This window comes from Schistocerca gregaria, chromosome 6 (genome assembly GCF_023897955.1).
Source record: "Schistocerca gregaria isolate iqSchGreg1 chromosome 6, iqSchGreg1.2, whole genome shotgun sequence".
NCBI lineage: Eukaryota > Metazoa > Arthropoda > Insecta > Orthoptera > Acrididae > Schistocerca > Schistocerca gregaria.
The window spans coordinates 139258644-139270419 of record NC_064925.1 but is presented as its reverse complement, the minus strand read 5'-3'; positions in this window follow the sequence as shown (position 1 = coordinate 139270419).

Here is an 11776-nt window from a genome sequence, read left to right as displayed (position 1 = left end):
TCAGGATCTATGCACCCAAATTGCGTGACAATGTAATTACATGTCAGTTTTAGTATAAAATATTTGTCTAATGAGTACCCGTTTATCATCTGCATTTCTTCTTGGTGTAGCAAATTTAATGGCCAGTAGTGTATTACGCAGTGGCTCTTAACACAAAGGTGCTGATTCGAGCCTTGATGGCAGAAAATCTTTTCATCGCACGAATTTCGGTGACTGGATTTTATGACTGCCGGTACTCTGCTGGTGGTGGGGGTAGGGGAGGGGCTGAGCTTTTCACTGAGGCAACATTCTCCAGGCATCGCTAGACCCAAATCCTTCCATCGGATTGCTACAGTTCACAAAGTGATTCACCAATCCTAATCGCTCAGTGATATCTCGAAGAGATAGATTTGTTTAAAAAAAGAATACTGTTCCTTAAGTGGAAAATTCGAAGAAAGACTTTTTTTTTTGACATGACGTACGAGATAAGGTAAAGGCGCCAAATTTCGTACCCCAGTCTGTTTTTGGCCTCTGAATACCAAATCTTTAAATCAAGTATTTCCAAAAGTTTTATGTAACACCACCAACTAAGCCTAAACATGGTATTTAGCTCAAAATATAGCAGAAACGATTTGTTACCTTTACAGAAGAAAATGTACTTTTACCAAACTTGAAAAAGTGGTCCTACTTTCGTCCCCTCTTAATGCGTCTTGTGAAATGGTGTTAAGAGTTTCAAAAACAAGGTAACAATAAACAATAATAAAGACCTGTTACAATATTTATCTATTAGATAAAATATTGATTAGCAACTGCACGATTATTTTTTACACTTCCAAACAGGAGTCGCAAACAATTTTTCTTTTCTTTGCTCCTGAGCATATTTCGCGTTGCCACACGGAACACTGAGTGCCACGCACCCATTTTTCCCCATGAGTGTCTTGAGAAAAACGTTTTAGACAAATGGGGCACTCCGCATCATCTTCATTAACCTCGCTTCCATTTGAATCTTGGTATGGGACATCGCAGTTGTCATCAGAGTCACTGGATATTTTCAATTTTGTTTTCTTTTTTAACGGTTTCTTTAGCTTTCTCGCAATGTCTTCGGAATTAGATCTAACCGTTTTCTCACATTACGATTGGTTTTCTCTTGAGATTGTTGTAGTTTCATCTCTTAAGGTAAATCTGTAATAATACAAGCACTGCTCGTCGCTTAGATGAAGATGAATGGATAACAGGCACTACTACGATATCTCTTGGGCTAACTGCTGTTAACTGTGTCATCTGTGCGCTGCTGGCAGGTTGAGCGACTGGAAAGGCCGGCTGTATAGCTGTGCATGTTGGGGGTTGATTTTTTTGTATGTTGGTCAGGAGCTGAGTTGGTGTCAGCAATCGCCGAAAAGTCTTCTGGGCCAACACATTCGGGTTGTAAGATAGTGTCCCAGTCTTCTTAAAAACCATACGCGGCAGTTTTTACACCGCTACCGTTTCATAGGCTTCATTGAATAGCCGTGGAGTCTGCAAGTTACCAACAATCCTACCAGGATGGTTAGACAGCCAATTTTCTAGAGCGTGTGCATAAAATGTTTTAAAAGGAAACATGGACGACACACCGAGAGGCTGCAGTCTTGGAGTGATGAGGCAAGCAGACTATGACAACACCATTATCACGAGCAATGTTAACAACATTCACATTGCGAGAATGTGAATAGCGTCTGTCCAATAACAACACAACAGGATCTTCCTTTGATGGCTTTACGATTGAAATGAAATGTCGAAACCATTTTTCAAAAAGATCACCAGTGATCCACCCAGGCTAATTCGCTGCTTCTATTGACCCAGGTGGAGCTCCTTCCATGAGTTCGTTCTTCATAAGCTTTCTGGGAAAAATCATAAGAACAAAGGGGTCCAAAATAATGTATCCACTGTTTAAAAGTCCATAACTTGCAAACTAAATGACTGAGTTGCCTCATTTTTGGTGAAAGTGTAGCTTAAAGTCCAACTTAAAGATATTACTGTAGGTGTTCGAAATGGTCACCATTAACATCCACACACAAACGATGCTGCCGAACTGCAGCAAGAACTACTAACTGCAACGTGTTCAGTTGGATATTTGCACATGAATGTACGATGGATTCACGAAGTTCATCCAATGTGCGTGCCTTTTGTCGATAAACGACGTCCTTTAGTGTTCCCCACAGGTAAAAGTCCAGAGGAGTTACGTCTGGGGAACGTGGTCGACACTCCACAGCACCTCTACGGCCTATCCATCTTCCTGGTAGATTTTCGTCGAGATACGGACTAACACGATTTTGGTGGTGGGCTGGGGCACCATCTTGTTGAAAGTAAACTCTTCCGTCTCCATACAAGTCGCAGGTAAAATGGATGTCTGAAGCTTCTGAAGGTAAACTTCACCGGTAACTGTGCCGTCAAAGAAGAATGGTCCAATCAAGCCCTGGTAAGACAAGCCACACCACACATTTACTCCTGACAAATTCACGGCTTTGTCTGCATGGACGTTCGGATTTTCGGTGGCCTAGTAAATGCAATTGTGGCGATTTACTGTACCATTGAGTTTTTAACTGTTCCTCATCAGACCACACAATTATCTCTGCAAACTCTTTGCGCACCATGTTAGTAAACCACTCGCAGTACTCCATTCTACGATCCGAGTTCTCCTCGTTCATTGCGGGATGTAGCACTTCCACTTTGCTGTCTTCAGAACACTAAAGGGTATCGTTTATCGACAAAAGCCACGCACATTGGATGAACTTCGAGAATCCCTCGTACATTCATGTGCAAGTATCCAAATGAACACATTGCCGTCAGTAGTTCGTGCTGCAGTTCGGCGGCATCGTTTGTGTGTGGATGTTAATGGTGACCATTTCGAGCACCTACAGTGATATCTTTAAGTTGGACTTAATAAGCCAAACTTTCACCAAAAATGAGACAACTCCGTCAACTAGTTTGCAAGTTTTGGACTTTTAAACAGTGGATACATTTTTTTTGGAACTCTCTGTATGTACCTGATACCGACAAGCACAAAACAACCGTCACTAGTGCACCTTTCCCTGCAGGCGACAGTTTGAGCTCAGACGTCTTCCCTTTCATAGCAACAATCTTTCTTACTTTCTGTTGTGCCACTGTGATGCCAGTTTCATCTACGTTGAACACTTTAAGTGGATTAAACTGTATTTTCTCCAACTCGGGCTTCAAAATACAGAAAAAGAGCTTAACGCTTTCCTCGTTGTAACCTTGTACCCTAGGTAGCGACAATGATTGTTATTTGTGTAGAAATTGTCGGATGTCTCCGAAATTCCGTCCAGCTGTTTTTTGCCCGAGTGCAAATGGGTGAGCAACATTACTGCGTACAGCAAGCTGAAAGGCCATTCGCCTAAGACCATTCAGAGTAAGAACAGAAATTTTTCTCCGTGTCCTTCGAAAAAGACACTAACTCGGCCTCTAACTCACGTGAAAAAACTGGTTTTCTACCAACAGCCTTTTCAATTACCTCTTCAGCACTTTTACCTACTCCCTTCATTATAGAATCCTTGAGAGTTGCCCTAGGCACACTAAATGTCTTACTCGCAGCTTTATACACCATTTCCTTGTTTCTTTCTGCAGTTATTGCCGATTTCATCGCCTCTCTGTCCCACTTCTCCCTAGGCGGCATCTGAAACAAAATGAAAACGTGTGTTCTAAATTTCGTCCCCAGGACGAATTTGGGAACCGATTGGGGGACGAAAATAGGAACATATTACATGCCAATATGGCGGTTTCATACACTACGTGAAGTAAACCAAACGCAGTAAAACGCTTTATAGCTTACCCTAAACAGGTATGTCAAATAGAAGTAAACACATTATAATAATTCGAAATGAGCATTTACAAATAGTACTTTGGCAAACCACCTTTTGACAAATTAGCATACGTTTTCTCAAACGGGCACGCAGAGGACTGGACGCATGAAACTATCACAGCTAACTGGTGGCCACAAGCACAACCAACGAAAAATATCACCGATGGCGCCCCTATCCGGCAGAAAAATGGTTCAAATGGTTCAAATGGCTCTGAGCACTATGGGACTTAACATCTATGACATCAGTCCCCTACAACTTAGAACTACTTAAACTTAACTAACCCAAGGACATCACACAACACCCAGCCATCACGAGGCAGAGAAAATCCCTGACCCCACCGGGAATCGAACCCGAGCGCGGGAAGCGAGACGCTATCGCACGATTACGAGCTGCGGACTACCCGGCAGAAGAGAGAAACTTAGGGGGACGAAATTAGGCACGGAGACGAAATTAGGCGCCTTTACCTTACGAAAACAAGTATTTTTACTTCTGATCTTCCGTCACAGTTCGGCAGTTAGGTCTGCGAACATGAAATCCTACAGGATTAGTAGCTATTGTTAAATGACTAAACGGAGACTATATTTTTAGCGCTGCACATATGAACGTCCAATGTGTACTCAGTACATTATAATGTGATTGTGGCAATTACTTCATACGTCGCAGTAATACACACCTGGAAATTGAAATAAGAACACCGTGAATTCATTGTCCCAGGAAGGGGAAACTTTATTGACACATTCCTGGGGTCAGATACATCACATGATCACAGACAGAACCACAGGCACATAGACACAGGCAACAGAGCATGCACAATGTCGGCACTAGTACAGTGTATATCCACCTTTCGCAGCAATGCAGGCTGCTATTCTCCCATGGAGACGATCGTAGAGATGCTGGATGTAGTCCTGTGGAACGGCTTGCCATGCCATTTCCACCTGGCGCCTCAGTTGGACCAGCGTTCGTGCTGGACGTGCAGACCGCGTGAGACGACGCTTCATCCAGTCCCAAACATGCTCAATGGGGGACAAATCCGGAGATCTTGCTGGCCAGGGTAGTTGACTTACACCTTCTAGAGCACGTTGGGTGGCACGGGATACATGCGGACGTTCATTGTCCTGTTGGAACAGCAAGTTCCCTTGCCGGTCTAGGAATGGTAGAGCGATGGGTTCGATGACGGTGTGGATGTACTGTGCACTATTCAGTGTCCCCTCGACGATCACCAGAGGTGTACGGCTAGTGTAGGAGATCGCTCCCCACACCATGATGCCGGGTGTTGGCCCTGTGTGCCTCGGTCGTATGCAGTCCTGATTGTGGCGCTCACCTGCACGGCGCCAAACACGCATACGACCCTCATTGGCACCAAGGCAGAAGCGACTCTCATCGCTGAAGACGACACGTCTCCATTCGTCCCTCCATTCACGCCTGTCGCGACACCACTGGAGGCGGGCTGCACGATGTTGGGGCGTGAGCGGAAGACGGCCTAACGGTGTGCGGGACCGTAGCCCAGCTTCATGGAGACGGTTGCGAATGGTCCTCGCCGATACCCCAGGAGCAACAGTGTCCCTAATTTGCTGGGAGGTGGCGGTGCGGTCCCCTACGGCACTGCGTAGGATCCTACAGTCTTGGCGTGCATCCGCGCGTCGCTGCGGTCCGGTCCCAGGTCGACGGGCACGTGCACCTTCCGCCGACCACTGGCGACAACATCGATGTACTGTGGAGACCTCACGCCCCACGTGTTGAGCAATTCGGCGGTACGTCCACCCGGCCTCCCGCATGCCCACTATACGCCCTCGCTCAAAGTCCGTCAGCTGCACATACGGTTCACGACCACGCTGTCGCGGCATGCTACCAGTGTTAAAGACTGCGATGGAGCTCCGTATGCCACGGCAAACTGGCTGACACTGATGGCGGCGGTGCACAAATGCTGCGCAGCTAGCGCCATTCGACAGCCAACACCACGGTTCCTGGTGTGTCCGCTGTGCCGTGCGTGTAATCACTGCTTGTACAGCGCTCTCGCAGTGTCCGGAGCAAGTATGGTGGGTCTGACACACCGGTGTCAATGTGTTCTTTTTTCCATTTCCAGGAGTGTATTTCATTAAAATATACTTTCATAAAATGGTGGCTGATGCAAATATCGCAGCTTTCGGAAAAGGCTTCTGGCTTGGTTCAAATGGCTCTGAGCACTATGGGACAACTTCTGAGGTCATCAGTCCCATAGAACTTTGAACTACTTAAACCTAACTAACCTAAGGACATCACACACATCCATGCCCGAGGCAGGATTCGAACCTGCAACCGTAGCGGTCGCGCGGTTCCAGACTGAAGCGCCTAGAACCGCACGGCCACTCCGGCCCGCCGAAGTCCAAACCACGCTTAATTAGTTAGCACTTCAAGCAGCACAAGATTATACAGAGGGTGTGAAATTCGGAAATCGCGTTTGTATTATGTTTGTGTCTGAGGAGATCGTATGGTGCTTCGTCTAAAAACAGGAACGTCTACCTCCACGTAACAGAATCAGAGAGCGCCATCATGGTGGTATATAGGGGCTGTTGTTCGTCGTTCGGCGACGATGCTGCTCACGTTCGTGGGCATCCCACGACTGTCACACGTGTTAGGGCGTAAAGTCAAACGCCGGCACGCCAGTCGTGGAACGACAGGGAAGAGAATGCTATCAGAAGAGATCGGCAAATCGTACGCTGACTGGACGTCCCTCCTGGACGACAACGCTACAGCAGCAGCCTCTGTGTGAAGAGGACGTAAGCGCCGCAATTGACTGCTGATGCCCCAGTTCAATACCAGCTTCAAGATTAGCGGTTTCGATAGCAGCGTCAACTTTAGTCCCTTCGCTTGTACTCTCTATGTAGCACCGATTTGGGATTGTTTATACTGAAGGAGATTGATTATCTTGTATGTCGCCCTTTGCTTGCCACACATCTGTGTAATTGCCAGAGTTAGGCATTGTAATTTTCTTTTTGTAATAAAATTAATACTACTGGTTTGATTGTTTGTCTAGGGATACAAGTATGCAGGCTTTCTAGACACTACAATACGAACATGGGATCGATGCTTCAGGAGGACCACATTCAACGCCTTACTGGATCTCAGCGGTCCCGTGTGACTAGCGCCCGACAGGACGGACATATTGTTCGCTGAGCCATGACGTATCATAGAACCACGTGACATACCTTGAGATAGAAAATGGGTTTGCAGCAAGACCAGTACGCTCACAGTCAGTGTGACGAGCAAATTAAAAACTTGGGCAGTAATACCCTACAGTGGCTGCTAGATTTGGTAAACGCATGTGTAGAAAGGCTCCATATTCCAAAGATGTGGAGGAAAGCGCGAGTGGTTGCACTTCTGAAACTAGGAAAGGTCTCTGATGATCCAAAAAACTTCCGACCTGTGTCTCTTTTATGTCACTGTTTTAAGATCTTGGAACGCCTGACGCTAACTCGCATAGAAAGCGTCTTGGAACAACAGATCATCCCATAGCAGGCAGGTTTCCGACCAGGCAAATCGTGCTGCGGTCAAGTCCTGAACCTGACCCAACATATTGAGGATGGGTTTCAGAGCAAAGAGATCACGGGAGTGGCATTCATATACCTTTCAGCTGAATATGATACTGTAAACCATCGGAGGCTCCAGAATGAGATTTTCACTCTGCAGCGGAGTGTGCGCTGATATGAAACTTCCTGGCAGATTAAAACTGTGTGCCCGACGGAGACTCGAACTCGGGAGTAAAGCTGTGAGTACCAGAAGGGAGTCGTGCTTCGGTAGCTCAGTTGGTAGAGCACTTGCCCGCGAAAGGCGAAGGTCCTGAGTTCGAGTCTCGGTCGGGCACACAGTTTTAATCTGCCAGGAAGTTTCATGTCAGCGCACACTCCGCTGCAGAGTGAAAATCTTATTCTGGAAACATCCCCCAGGCTGTGGCTAAGTCATGTCTCCGCAATATCCTTTCTGTCATGAGTGCTAGTTCTGCAAGGTTCGCAGGAGAACTTCTGTAAAGTTTGGAAGGTAGGAGACGAGGTACTGGCAGAAGTAAAGCTGCGAGTACCGGGCGGGAGTCGTGCTTCGGTAGCTCAGTTGGTAGAGCACTTGGCCGCGAAAGGCAAAGATCCCGAGTTCGAGTCTCGGTCGGGCATACAGTTTTAATCTGCCAGGAAGTTTCACATCGGAGGCTCCTTAGGAAAGTATATAATGTAAGAAGGGATTACCACTTAACATCACTGATAGGTACTTTCCTGCATAATAGGAGATTTTTCGTCTGTCTACAGGGCAAGAAGAGCAGGTGGAGAAATCAGAGGAATGGCCTACCTCAGGGAAGCGTCCTCGCCCCAGCTCTGTATAATACTCGTATATATACAAATGACCAACCAATGCCAAACATCACGCGCCAATTTATGTATGCCGATGACACTGCATTGCAGCCCAAGGTCACAAAGAGGAGAAATTAACCAGTACCTTGGAAGCTCTCTCCCAGTATTATGGGCCAAACCACCTAAGGCCGAACCCTTCCAAGACGCAGGTCTGTGCATTCCATTTTAAGAACAGGGAGGCAAATCGTGAATTAAATGTAATATGAAGAGATGAACGTCTAGAGCATTGTAAAACGCCCAAATATCTTGGTGTCACGTTGGATCGCACACTGACCTAAAAACATCATTGTAATGTCACAAGAGATAAAGTCTCAACTAGAAACATCACCAGGAAACTAACCAGCGGATCCTGGGGTGCAAACCCAAAAGTCCTGAGAACTTCAGCCCTTGCGCTCAGCGTGTCAGCCATGGAATACGCCGCTCCAGTGTGGTCTGCATCAACACACGCGAGAAAAGTTGATGCCGCGGTGAATGAAATGGCACGGATTGTTACCGGATGCTTGGGGCCAACCCCAGTGCACAAGATGTACTTAATCATGGGGATCGCACCGCCCAACATGCGACGTGACATCGCTGCCGAAGCCGAAAAAACCAAGCAAGAGAAAGACATGCGTCACCCTTTATTTGTACACCAGCCTGCTGACCGACGACTTTGTTCGAGGAAGAGTTTCCTGTCACTTACCTGAGCCCTGGAAGGGTCGGCTGCAGAGAATCGTCTGAAAAGGTGGGAAATTGACCTGAGAAACCCCCATAAAGAAGTAAAAGAAGAACTGGCGCCTGGTGGAGACCTACCATAAACAGTCTGGAGAACCGTGAACCGTATGAGGGTATAAGTGCCAAAGTGCAAGACAAACCTGCAGCAATGGGGTTTCCTAAAAGAGAATGAGAACACTCTCTGTCTGTGTGGTTCTTTCCAGGACCCTCAACACCTGCTTATCTGTCCATATTTAGACCAGCCCTGCACAATGAATGACTTATGGGAGGCAAATTACAAGGCCATATTGGCTGATGTTTGGAAGTCTGAAGTCTAATTCCGGACACGAAAAGTAAGTAGTGTAACGACGTCTGGAGTACCACGGGCAGTCAGCATAGCGAATATTGCTGCGGTTCTACTTTAAGGTTCGTGCACACTAGGCTAACGAGCGACAGAAACTGGATTCGGCCGAACGTTGGCGGCCAATGCATTGGCGTTCGGCTTCTCATCCACACCAAACGAAGGGCTTGCGGCCAAGGGATTCGGCCATTGGGATTCGCAGTTGGCTCTGATAACTTGCTGACGTTTTCTCCCGTTTTGTTATTGTTATAAAGTAACATTTTAATTACAATTTCACCTGATGAAATTATGAGGGAAGAAGAGGATTTAGCAGCGGTCGCATGTGCAGCATTTATTTTATTGCAAGAAACCGAGAAAAGAAGAACAGACTACGCTGGTGGACGACCCTTCTTTTGAGTATATAAAACGTTTTCGGAATTCTTGCTGTTTCAATTCAGTTTATACAACAGTGCCATCGTGAAAGACTTCGTTGTCATTGACCGCTCTTTTCAAAGGTGGGGACCGTGAAATGGGACGAAATGAATGGTTACTTTAAAGCTGGATTGGACTATGGTCTATTTCATCATTTTTCCTAATGAAAGCTAGATATTTCGAACTGTTATTGTAATGCGTAGGCCCTAAAAATTCCAAAGATAACACCTCTTTGAAGAAAGCTGTACCTGCAGCAGAAAGTTAATAGCCACCCCAGTTTTGTTTGTTTCTATTTGTCGTTCACAGCGCAAAGATGTCACATCGTGCATATCATTTTCTAGTGGCTGAGCTATTTCCCTTCAAGCATCTAGTCTTTTCAGTGTCTTTTTATAATCGCACTTCTTAGGGGCCCATAAACATTCTCATTCACGATAAAAATCAGCTTTAACCCTCTCTCCATTTTCCACTCCATACTCCAATATTTTTAAATACAATGAATACACATCCTTAGCGATAGCAGGCATTACCTGCAGGGGAAACAGCGACTGTGGAAATTAAGTTTTTCAACTCCTTTATTTTCAACTCCTTCATAGTAAGATGCACGGAATCTCGCATGCATGTCAAATGCTAGACTGTATACATTGCTGTCCCACTGCAGATGTAAATTCTCGTATGGATAGTATTCTGAATTCAAGAGGACTCTGCCAGCAATTGTGGCGCTTCACTCCGGAATCGCGCTGCTGCTACGATCACAGGTTCGAATCGGCCTTGGGCATGGATGTGTGTGATGTCCTTAGGTTAGTTAGGTTTACGTAGTTCTAAGTCTAGGGGACTAATGACCTCAGATGTTTAAGTCCCATAGTGCTCAGAGCCAGTTGAACCATTTTTTTCAAGAGGACTCTGGTGTTAGTTAAGTTTCAGTGGTCAAATTCTCTTGGGTCTTTTGATACATTCCCTCACCTTTGAGTTTGAAATGCCAGGTACCTCCAATTGAACTGATGTTTTAATAACCCTTGTATGTGTTGATCCTGTAGGTAAGACAGGGTATTCAGAAAACTCCCTTCACCAGAAAGTTAGGGGCAGATAAGTGCTGGAATACATAAATTTTAAAAATTTCAAGTATTCCTCGTCAGCAACACTGATGTGAGGCATTTTCCATACTACACTATTAATCTTGATTTCGACGTCCTCTGCCTCTGTTGGCATCACTTTCACTTCGCACCAAAATAAGTACCTACTCGGAGTTCATAATAATTCGCTGCATGTCCTCAAAGTAACCCATAAGCATTTTTAGAGGCACGCACGCAGTAAAGTGACCGTATCCCACATCTGGTGCGTCTATGAATCAGCCCGCATTTTCCAAGCTCTTTGAATCGGAGGTTGAGGCTGAAAAGTACGTCTTAAGGGTTGATGCTAGCCCGACATTGCGTGTGCGGCCGATTTTTATTCCATTAAGTTCATAACTGATCTCTTGAAACAGGAATGTTGGAGCATTACGTGTCAGCTTCGAGACTGTCACACTGCACCGCCATCAGTTTTCTTAAATGTGCAGTCCAGGTGTAAGAAGCTCTTGCAAGGTAGTGTTAAAGCGTCCTGGAGTTGAATAAAAATTCTAATTTCATCATTTCTGTTAAATGTGGTTGACGCATAGGGCTTATGTGAGTGGAATTCATGACGTATAATTCGATCATCATACTCCACTGACTGCGTTACGTTGAGTGACGTCATCGCACGGCTTGAGACCGATTGAAATAAGAAGCTCGTGTTATCACCTTGCGCTTCTGTGGCACACTGCCTGTGATCTCTGCGTGTGAGCTTTATACCTTACCCCCAACTTGTCTTAGATGGAGACGTACAATGATGTCTTCACCCCGAAAGTCGACAAGTCGATTATTCTGATCCAAAGCCTAGCAGTGAACCTATTGAATCGTTCTGCCTAAAGTCGATCGTCGTATCCTCTGTTCGTATTTCAGATCTAAGCGTATTGATGTTTGCGCTTAGTTCCATTCCTTTTCCAGAGTGTTTTAAGACATCGTTTAAATCATCGTTGTCGTAGGCACCAGGTTGTATTTCTAGAATCTCCTTCTGAAGGTCAGTTT